The following is an 11,907-nucleotide window of genomic DNA, read 5'->3' as shown; positions in this document are numbered from 1 at the left end:
GATTTTACTCGTTTTTGACCCTTTTTCCTTCACTAAAAAGGGCATAAAGTGGCCTAGCCTTATCGAATTGAAGCATGTAATAGTTCCTAGGAAATCTAACGCGCATATCTACGACTTCCATGGTTGATTTTAGAAATTTCAAAAACGGTCAAAATGGTGGTAAAGTGAATTTCCTTGTTAATTTACGGATTTTACTCGTTTTTGACCCTTTTTCTTTCACTTAAAAGGGCATAAAGTGGCCTAGCCTTATCGAATCAAAGCATGTAATAGTTCCTTGGAAATCTAACGAGCATATCTACGACTTCCATGGTTGATTTTAGAAATTTCAAAAACGGCCAAAATGGTGGTAAAGTGAATTTCCTTGTTAATTTACGGATTTTACTCGTTTTTGACCCTTTTTCCTTCACTAAAAAGGGCATAAAGTGGCCTAGCCTTATCGAATCGAAGCATGTAATAGTTTCTACGAAATCTAACGAGCATATCTACGACTTCCATGGTTGATTTTAGAAATTTCAAAAACAGCCAAAATGGTGGTAAAGTGAATTTCCTTGTTAATTTACGGATTTTACTCGATTTTGATCCTTTTTCTTTCACTAAAAAGGGCATAAAGTGGCCTAGACTTATCGAATCGAAGCATGTAATAGTTCCTAGGAAATCTAACGAGCATATCTACGACTTCCATGGTTGATTTTAGAAATTTCAAAAACGGCCAAAATGGTGGTAAAGTGAATTTCCTTGTTAATTTACGGATTTTACTCGTTTTTGACCCTTTTTCCTTCACTAAAAAGGGCATAAAGTGGCCTAGCCTTATCGAATCGAAGCATGTAATAGTTCCTAGGAAATCTAACGAGCATATCTACGACTTCCATGGTTGATTTTAGAAATTTCAAAAACGGCCAAAATGGTGGTAAATTGAATTTCCTTGTTAATTTACGGATTTTACTCGTTTTTGTCCCTTTTTCTTTCAATAAAAAGGGCATAAAGTGGCCTAGCGTTATCGAATCGAAGCATGTAATAGTTCCTCGGAAATCTAACGAGCATATCTACGACTTCCATGGTTGAATTTAGAATTTTCAAAAACGGCCAAAATGGTGGTAAACTGAATTTCCTTGTTAATTTACGGATTTTACTCGTTTTTGTCCCTTTTTCTTAAAATAAAAAGGGCATAAAGTGGCCTAGCCTTATCGAATCGAAGCATGTAATAGTTCCTAGGAAATCTAACGAGCATATCTACGACTTCCATGGTTGAATTTAGAATTTTCAAAAACGGCCAAAATTGGGGTTAAGTTAATTTCCTTGTAAATTTACGAATTTTACTCATTTTTAACCCTTTTTCTTTCACTAAAAAGGGCATAAAGTGGCCTAGCCTTATCGAGTCGAAGCATGTAATAGTTCCAAGGAAATCTAACGAGCATATCTACGACTTCCATGGTTGATTTTATAATTTTCAAAAACGGCCAAAATGGGGGTTAAGTTAATTTCCTTGTAAATTTACGAATTTTACTCGTTTTTAACCCTTTTTCTTTCACTAAAAAGGGCATAAAGTGGCCTAGCCTTATCGAATCGAAGCATGTAATAGTTCCTAGGAAATCTAACGAGCATATCTACGACTTCCATGGTTGATTTTAGAAATTTCAAAAACGGCCAAAATGGTGGTAAAGTGAATTTCCTTGTTAATTTACGGATTTTACTCGTTTTTGTCCCTTTTTCTTTCAATAAAAAGGGCATAAAGTGGCCTAGCCTTATCGAATCGAAGCATGTAATAGTTCCTAGGAAATCTAACGAGCATATCTACGACTTCCATGGTTGAATTTAGAAATTTCAAAAACGGCCAAAATGGTGGTAAAGTGAATTTCCTTGTTAATTTACGGATTTTACTCGTTTTTGACCCTTTTTCCTTCACTAAAAGGGCATAAAGTGGCCTAGCCTTATCGAATCGAAGCATGTAATAGTTCCTAGGAAATTTAACGAGCATATCTACGACTTCCATGGTTGATTTTAGAAATTTCAAAAACGGCCAAAATGGTGGTAAAGTGAATTTCCTTGTTAATTTACGGATTTTACTCGTTTTTGTTCCTTTTTCTTTCAATAAAAAGGGCATAAAGTGGCCTAGCCTTATCGAATCGAAGCATGTAATAGTTCCTAGGAAATCTAACGAGCATATCTACGACTTCCTGATAGGGCCAAACCGCAAGTGCACGGCCTATCGAAGTAATAGTAGTAAGTAGAGTTATCGTTCCGCTAGGGAGTTGTTCAACTTAATTAACTTTTAATGAATGATTAGAGGAGAGAAAGTTGATAAGAAAGAGTTTGATTTCTGAAGGTAAAAACAATAATAATAAAGGGCCTTAGGATCATTGGTTCATCTTAATAACTAATCCTTCACTAGACAAAACCTAAACATCTAATTTCATGATTTACACACTAATTTCTGAAGACCGGTTTTCCTTAGCCCTTCACCTTTCCGATGAAAGTCCGGTGAGAGTTTACTTCTAGCAACCAAGCCTATTTCGCTGACATGATTACTAGAAGATGCATAGAGGATTGAAACTACTCTTTGTCCCAATAATTGCAAAGACTATTTCACTGTTTTGCAATTATTATCTAGATTCACTTGTTCCAACATCAAGACTCCGCTCTCGCTTTATGAATTGATGTTTGGGATGATGGATTAACGATTATCAAACCCTCCGCTTTCGCTTCCACAGTTTGATAATTGTTAATCCACGTTAAGACGGTGAATCTAGATTAGAAATTAGGGTTACATAGAAATTAGGGTTTAGACATGTTTTGTTTAGGATTGAGTCATTAGACTCCCCAATAATCCTAAGACTAAGAAGTCTACTCACTCATGTTCATCGTAGACATGGAGGAAGAAGAGAGAAATACGGTAAAAATAAATTGCAAAGAAAGTAAAAGGGAAAATAAAGACTTTTATTAAAATAGCAATTGAAATAAACAAAGTAAAGCATGATTGTTTATGGTGGAGAGCTACTCTATTTATAGCTTTACATCTGACTTAGAAACTAAGCAACTAGAAGGATAAAACGGTAAAGCTGCAACAGGGTAACTTGGGCTTGAAGAAAAGCAGCAAAAGAGTATCCTGGGGACGGGCACGGCCGTGCCACATGTTGGCACGGGCCGTGCCAAGCTTCTGAGTTTGGGGGAACTTATTTTTGTCCCGTATCTTCGTATTCTTGCGCTGTATTTGCTCCAGTCCTCTTTCTTTTGCTCCAAGGCACCTTCCACCATATATTTATTCCTAAAATAAAATAAAAGACAATTTGAAGTAAAATATTCTAAACTAAAATAAAATGCAATAAAATAAAATCAAATCTAAAATAAAACTAAACTAAATAAGGCAATAAATAATACTATCTATGACTCATCAAACTCCCCCACACTTGAATCTTTGCTTGTCCTCACGCAAAAGGCAACAAACATAGTAGCAACAAAAGATTGATTATGGCAATATTAAGAACAATGTGTCTCAAAAGAAAGGCTTTGCTTCAAGTACACTAATTACAACTTAAAACACTTCTCATGAACCTATTCTACCCAACATCAAGTCTCAAGTGAGTGTGTGTGTGCAGTCCAACCCTTTTCTTGCTCCTGTATAAGACATATATTATGAGGAATAGGTTCTATCCTTAATGCTAAAGTAACCGAGAAAAGTCCTTTCTTCATTTCGTATAAGAGTGATGGGAATTAAAGTTAAGATTGAATTAATTTAACAATTAAGCACAAGGGGCTGCAGATGCTTAGGGGCTATCTATCCTCGTAGGAAGTCTTCTCAGATGTAATTGTCCTTTCCCCCTAGATTCAAAATCACCCTAAGCAGTGCTGCAAAATTATTATTTGTTTCATCTCCGCGTAGGAAGTCTTTTTGGATGTAATTGTCCTTTCCCCCTAGCATTGATGAATTTGTTTCACTTTAAGTTCAAATTAAGGAGTCACCACCATAATTAGGAAGTTAGGATGTAATTGTCCTTTCCCCCACATGTTGGTGCCATTCTCCTGCCCCATTTAACATTAACAAATTAAGGAGAATATAACAATTAAGAATCAATTTGATTAATTTTCCCACACAAACTTATACTACTTTTACTCTTAAGACTTTAAAGGGTCTAAGTTAACACTAAAGATAGAACGTGCTCCTTAAAATACCTATTTATACATTTACTCAAGGATTGCAACCGGGTGCTTTTCTCATTGGAGAATTTTCACATTAAAACAAGACATGGGTATAGCAAGAACATAAGAAACACAAGAAACTACTTTCATGTACAAGAAGCAACCTAAGGAAGAGACAAAACAAAAATTTTCATGCCATATTTACATTAAAAACAAGCTATTTAGTTATGCCTCTTGCTATAAAAACAAAACAAAAGAATAAAGTTCAAGGGAGTTTGGGAACACTACGACTCTAGACACTTTATTAGGCCCCCCCACACTTAGGGGAAGCATTGTCCTCAATGATTCAAAGAAAAATAAAAGAAGAAGAATAGAAGAAGAAGAAGAAGTAGAAGAAGAAGTAGAAGAAGAGGAGGAAGAAGAGAGAGTAAAGGAAGAGGAAAGCTCACAATTTTATAAAGTAGACCATGGAGGAGAAGGTGTTGTATCATGTTCCGTGGCATTTGATTATTTTCTTCATTTATTCGATTGCCCCTTAGGACATTGTTTCTTAGCCCGGCCATTTCAACACCTTGTCTTTGTTTCTCGGTGCTTATTTTGTGAACCTTGGTTTGCATCCATGCCCACCGTTCTTCATTATAGCTTCCACCGGCTTTTTGCTCATGGTGCAAGTTTGCACCTACCTCCTTCTTGATTACCATCATCATCACCATCATTATGTACCTGTGGGTTAGTGCCAACATAAAACAAATTTTCCACCACCTCCGGATTAGTTATGTCCGGATTAGGTAGAATGATAAGCTTTAATAATTCTCCATTCATATTGGTAATTGTGAGTAGGTTCATGGGTTCTAAGGACAAAGTAGTGATAATATATAAGTCTAGCCAAAAGTTTCCCTCTATCCTCTTGATCCCTTGATTCACACTCACCCCAAACTTCCTAGCAAGAAAAGTGATGATTCCACCTACCATTATATCACCCTTATCATCCGGTTTCTTTTTAACAATTGAAACAAGATAATCAAGCAAATAATAGCAAATGTTAATATGATGGTTATAAAGCATAGCCCACAACATAAACAGCTCTCATCATTCCCTACCTCTTTCCTACTCTATACGGTGCAAGCCATAAACCTTTCAAGGTACCTAAGCATAGGGTTGTGTTATTCAACAGCCTAATCACATTATCCTCTATTCCTAGTCTATCCATAGAATTAACATCAAGGTACCTGCAAGTAGAGATAGTTCTAGAGATTAGAGATTTATACCTATTTCTTTGCTCGGGATCCTTGAATTTGATCCTATGATTGCAGGTTGTTGATTGCTTCTTGCACCACTTCCGGAGTCTTCAATCTCCTTACCTTTCTTCATTGATGCCATTGACCTTAACTTGACTTGGTGTGGATTTTGGGTGAAGGTTAGGGTTAGGCAAGGTTTTGGTTGGGAAGGGTTGGTTTAGTGATGGGGTTGTGGTTTAAGTGAAGTTTAAGAGTTGAATGATGGAGATTGGTGAAGAAGGTTTGATTTTTGGGTTATGGTTTAATGGTGTATGAATTTGGGTTAGAGGGTTATGGATAAAGGATGAAAGATGTTATTTTGAATGAGGGAAAAAAAATAATTTTTTTTTTTTTTTAATTTTTTTTTTTTTTTTTTTAAAAAAAAAGTTTTTTTTTTTTTTTTTGGGCACGGCCGTGCCACCTTAGGCACGGGCCGTGCCTAGCCTCTGGACCTTAGGCACAAAATTTTTTTTTTTTTTTTTTTCCAAAAAAATTTTTTTTTCAATTTTTTTTTTTTTTTGTTTCAGGTCAATGGCTTCAACTTTCTTTCACTTTTTTGTATCATATTTGGACAAATACCTACAAAATAAATTAAAATAACACAAAACAAACAAAAATAAAAGCAATAAAAATCATGGGTTGCCTCCCACGTAGCGCTTGTTTAGAGTCACTAGCTTGACGGTTAGAAGGTGGTTTATCTATTCTATACCCAATCTCTCAGAAAGGGATAATGGCAACAAACTAACATGCTCTCCCAAATCACACATGGCTTTCTCAAATGTTTTATATCCTATGACACAAGGTATGGAAAATCTCTCTGGATCCTTAAGTTTAGGTGGCAATTTGTTTGGAAGTATTTCAATAAAATTTCTAAACTGCTCATCTAACTTGGATTTAGCAAACTCTTGTGTTAAAGGAATTTTAGGCTCATGAGATGGTGAAACAAATGGCTTGTCATTCTCTCCTATAGCTTTCTCACTTTGAGGCTTATCACTTCCTATCTCTCGTTCATTGTTCTTAATTTTCACAACGGGGTCCCCTAATTGGTTACCATCCCTAAAAATAATAGCACGTATATGGTCTTTGGGGTTGGTTTCGGTTTGGCTTAGAAGGACTTCGGAGGTTTGAGAGGGAGTAGCCAGCTGTTGGGGTACTTGGGAAGTCTGAGTCTCTATCATCTTACTGTGAGTAACTATGGAGTCTACGTTCAATGTATGTTTGGCAAGAGAGTCCTTCAAAAATTCAGTTTGGTTTTTAAACTCTTGGAGCTGCTCAGATTGATTTATAAGAAAATTTTCTAAAAAAAGTTCCAAGCTGGATTTTTGAGGGACTATTTGGTTGTTTGCATAACTGAGTGGTGTTGTTTCTTGTCCAAAAAGATTTTGAGGGGTTTGAAAAAAAATTTGGTTATTTTTAAACCCTTGATTATATTGAGCATAGTTTACTTGCTCAGGACTTCTAACAACACTACCTAGTTGGCAATCAACGCCAATATGGCCAAATACACCACAAACTTCACAAAGAGGTGATACAGAGGGAGGTGTGACAACACTAGTATTTATTTTATCAAATTTTTGTGTGAGTGCGTCAACTTTAGCAGCTAGATGATCAAGGGAAGAATTTTCATATATACCTACCTCTTTCGGAGAGGGTGAAGGAGCAACATTAGTGGTGTCCCTTCCGTAGGTCCACTGATAGTGGTTTTGTGCCATGTCCTCGATCAAAGCATATGCTTCTGTGTATGTTTTGTTCATCAGAGCTCCACCTGCAGCTGCATCAACATAAATTTTTGTGGGATACAAAAGGCCATTATAAAAAGTGTGAATAATAAGCCAATTCTCTAAACCATGATGGGGACAAAGTCTAAGCATTTCTTTGAAATGTTCCCACGCATCGTAAAGAGATTCTCCATCTTTTTGAGTGAATTGTATGATTTGTTTTCTTAAGTGAACAATTTTAGAATGAGGAAAGAATTGGGCAAGAAAAGTTTGCCTCATTTGTTGCCATGAAGTGATAGAACCAAGCTTTAATGAATTAAACCAAGCACTAGCTCTTCCTCCTAAGGAAAAAGGAAAGTAGTGCAGCCTTACGACCTCTTGGTTTGCATTCACGGTTCCACTGAGTCTTAAAAAAGTTGAAATATGAAAATTCGGATCCTCAGTGGTTGATCCGAAAAATTGATTTTGCTGAACTAACTCAATAAGTTCAGGTTCTATTTCAAAATTGTCATCGACCGTTGGGTACACAATAGCATCGTATGACTCATTTGAAGATGGGATTGCATACTCTATGAGAGTGCATTCCTTAGCCATATCGTTATTATCTTCCCAAGAAGTTAAAGGCAAAAGAAGAAATAGAAAAAGATTATTTTTTTTTATATATAAAATAAAATAAAATAAAGAGAAAGATTTTTTTTTTATATGAAGTAAATAAAATAAAATAGAATCAAATAAAGATTTTTTTTTTTTTTTTTTAGAAAGAAATATAGAAACAATAAAATAAAATAAAATAAAACAACGAAAAAGATTTTTTTTTTTATAGTCTAATCACTATTAAAAAGTTAATCAAATTTCAACAACTCCCCGGCAACGGCGCCAAAAACTTGATAGGGCCAAACCGCAAGTGCACGGCCTATCGAAGTAATAGTAGTAAGTAGAGTTATCGTTCCGCTAGGGAGTTGTTCAACTTAATTAACTTTTAATGAATGATTAGAGGAGAGAAAGTTGATAAGAAAGAGTTTGATTGCTGAAGGTAAAAACAATAATAATAAAGGGCCTTAGGATCATTGGTTCATCTTAATAACTAATCCTTCACTAGACAAAACCTAAACATCTAATTTCATGATTTACACACTAATTTCTAAAGACCGGTTTCCCTTAGCCCTTCACCTTTCCGATGAAAGTCCGGTGAGAGTTTACTTCTAGCAACCAAGCCTATTTCGCTGACATGATTACTAGAAGATGCATAGAGGATTGAAACTACTCTTTGTCTCAATAATTGCAAAGACTATTTCACTGTTTTGCAATTATTGTCTAGATTCACTTGTTCCAACATCAAGACTCCGCTCTCGCTTTATGAATTGATGTTTGGGATGATGGATTAACGATTATCAAACCCTCCGCTTTCGCTTCCACAGTTTGATAATTGTTAATCCACGTTAAGACGGTGAATCTAGATTAGAAATTAGGGTTACATAGAAATTAGGGTTTAGACATGTTTTGTTTAGGATTGAGTCATTAGACTCCCCAATAATCCTAAGACTAAGAAGTCTACTCACTCATGTTCATCGTAGACATGGAGGAAGAAGAGAGAAATACGGTAAAAATAAATTGCAAAGAAAGTAAAAGGGAAAATAAAGACTTTTATTAAAATAACAATTGAAATAAACAAAGTAAAGCATGATTGTTTATGGTGGAGAGCTACTCTATTTATAGCTTTACATCTGACTTAGAAACTAAGCAACTAGAAGGATAAAACGGTAAAGCTGCAACAGGGTAACTTGGGCTTGAAGAAAAGCAGCAAAAGAGTATCCTGGGGACGGGCACGGCCGTGCCACATGTTGGCACCGGCCGTGCCAAGCTTCTGAGTTTGGGGGAACTTATTTTTGTCCCGTATCTTCGTATTCTTGCGCTGTATTTGCTCCAGTCCTCTTTCTTTTGCTCCAAGGCACCTTCCACCATATATTTATTCCTAAAATAAAATAAAAGACAATTTGAAGTAAAATATTCTAAACTAAAATAAAATGCAATAAAATAAAATCAAATCTAAAATAAAACTAAACTAAATAAGGCAATAAATAATACTATCTATGACTCATCACTTCCATGGTTGATTTTAGAAATTTCAAAAACGGCCAAAATGGTGGTAAAGTGAATTTCCTTGTTAATTTACGGATTTTACTCGTTTTTGTCCCTTTTTCTTTCAATAAAAAGGGCATAAAGTGGCCTAGCCTTATCGAATCGAAGCATGTAATAGTTCCTAGGAAATCTAACGAGCATATCTACGACTTCCATGGTTGAATTTAGAATTTTCAAAAACGGCCAAAATGGTGGTAAAGTGAATTTCCTTGTTAATTTACGGATTTTACTCGTTTTTGTCCCTTTTTCTTTCAATAAAAAGGGCATAAAGTGGCCTAGCCTTATCCAATCGAAGAATGTAATAGTTCCTAGGAAATCTAACGAGCATATCTACGACTTCCATGGTTGAATTTAGAATTTTCAAAAACGGCCAAAATTGGGGTTAAGTTAATTTCCTTGTAAATTTACGAATTTTACTCGTTTTTAACCCTTTTTCTTTCACTAAAAAGGGCATAAAGTGGCCTAGCCTTATCGAGTCGAAGCATGTAATAGTTCCAAGGAAATCTAACGAGCATATCTACGACTTCCATGATTGATTTTAGAATTTTCAAAAACGGCCAAAATGGGGGTTAAGTTAATTTCCTTGTAAATTTACGAATTTTACTCGTTTTTAACCCTTTTTCTTTCACTAAAAAGGGCATAAAGTGGCCTAGCCTTATCGAATCAAAGCATGTAATAGTTCCTAGGAAATCTAACGAGCATATCTACGACTTCCATGGTTGATTTTAGAAATTTCGAAAACGGCCAAAATGGTGGTAAAGTGAATTTCCTTCTCAATTTACGGATTTTACTCGTTTTTGTCCCTTTTTCTTTCAATAAAAAGGGCATAAAGTGGCCTAGCCTTATCGAATCGAAGCATGTAATAGTTCCTAGGAAATCTAACGAGCATATCTACGACTTCCATGGTTGAATTTAGAAATTTCAAAAACGGCCAAAATGGGGGTTAAGTTAATTTCCTTGTAAATTTACGAATTTTACTCGTTTTTAACCCTTTTTCTTTCACTAAAAAGGGCATAAAGTGGCCTAGCCTTATCGAATCGAAGCATGTAATAGTTCCTAGGAAATCTAACGAGCATATCTACGACTTCCAAGGTTGAATTTAGAAATTTCAAAAACGGCCAAAATGGTGGTAAAGTGAATTTCCTTGTTAATTTACGGATTTTGCTCGTTTTTGTCCCTTTTTCTTTCAATAAAAAGGGCATAAAGTGGCCTAGCCTTATCGAATCAAAGCATGTAATAGTTCCTAGGAAATCTAACGAGCATATCTACGACTTCCATGGTTGAATTTAGAATTTTCAAAAACGGCCAAAATTGGGGTTAAGTTAATTTCCTTGTAAATTTACGAATTTTAGTCGTTTTTAACCCTTTTTCTTTCACTAAAAAGGGCATAAAGTGGCCTAGCCTTATCGAATCGAAGCATGTAATAGTTCCTAGGAAATCTAACGAGCATATCTAAAACTTCCATGGTTGATTTTAGAAATTTCAAAAACGGCCAAAATGGTGGTAAAGTGAATTTCCTTGTTAATTTACGGATTTTACTCGTTTTTGTCCCTTTTTCTTTCAATGAAAAGGGCATAAAGTGGCCTAGCCTTATCGAATCGAAGCATGTAATAGTTCCTAGGAAATCTAACGAGCATATCTACGACTTCCATGGTTGATTTTAGAAATTTCAAAAACGGCCAAAATGGTGGTAAAGTGAATTTCCTTGTTAATTTACGGATTTTACTCGTTTTTGTCCCTTTTTCTTTCAATGAAAAGGGCATAAAGTGGCCTAGCCTTATCGAATCGAAGCATGTAATAGTTCCTAGGAAATCTAACGAGCATATCTACGACTTCCATGGTTGATTTTAGAAATTTCAAAAACGGCCAAAATGGTGGTAAAGTGAATTTCCTTGTTAATTTACGGATTTTACTCGTTTTTGTCCCTTTTTCTTTCAATAAAAAGGGCATAAAGTGGCCTAGCCTTATCGAATCGAAGCATGTAATAGTTCCTAGGAAATCTAACGAGCATATCTACGACTTCCAAGGTTGAATTTAGAAATTTCAAAAACGGCCAAAATGGTGGTAAAGTGAATTTCCTTGTTAATTTACGGATTTTGCTCGTTTTTGTCCCTTTTTCTTTCAATAAAAAGGGCATAAAGTGGCCTAGCCTTATCGAATCAAAGCATGTAATAGTTCCTAGGAAATCTAACGAGCATATCTACGACTTCCATGGTTGAATTTAGAATTTTCAAAAACGGCCAAAATTGGGGTTAAGTTAATTTCCTTGTAAATTTACGAATTTTACTCGTTTTTAACCCTTTTTCTTTCACTAAAAAGGGCATAAAGTGGCCTAGCCTTATCGAGTCGAAGCATGTAATAGTTCCAAGGAAATCTAACGAGCATATCTACGACTTCCATGGTTGATTTTAGAATTTTCAAAAACGGCCAAAATGGGGGTTAAGTTAATTTCCTTGTAAATTTACGAATTTTACTCGTTTTTAACCCTTTTTCTTTCACTAGAAAGGGCATAAAGTGGCCTAGCCTTATCGAATCGAAGCATGTAATAGTTCCTAGGAAATCTAACGAGCATATCTAAAACTTCCATGGTTGATTTTAGAAATTTCAAAAACGGCCAAAATGGTGGTAAAGTGAATTTC

At 35.4% G+C, this 11,907-nt stretch overlaps 1 non-coding gene across 1 annotated transcript; it reads left to right on the top strand.

The window, feature by feature from the left end:
* Window positions 1-7,253: 7,253 nt before the first annotated feature.
* Window positions 7,254-7,361, top strand: LOC146938607 (small nucleolar RNA R71). Its single transcript, XR_015033736.1, has one exon. It is a non-coding gene; the product is annotated as a small nucleolar RNA R71 (small nucleolar RNA).
* The last annotated feature ends 4,546 nt before the right edge of the window (window positions 7,362-11,907 follow it).

The sequence above is a fragment of the Medicago sativa genome, chromosome 3 (assembly GCF_051527215.1).
Source record: "Medicago sativa cultivar Bolivia chromosome 3, Bolivia_mono, whole genome shotgun sequence".
NCBI classification, from domain to species: Eukaryota; Viridiplantae; Streptophyta; class Magnoliopsida; order Fabales; family Fabaceae; genus Medicago; species Medicago sativa.
This window is presented reverse-complemented; position numbering and strand designations above follow the sequence as displayed.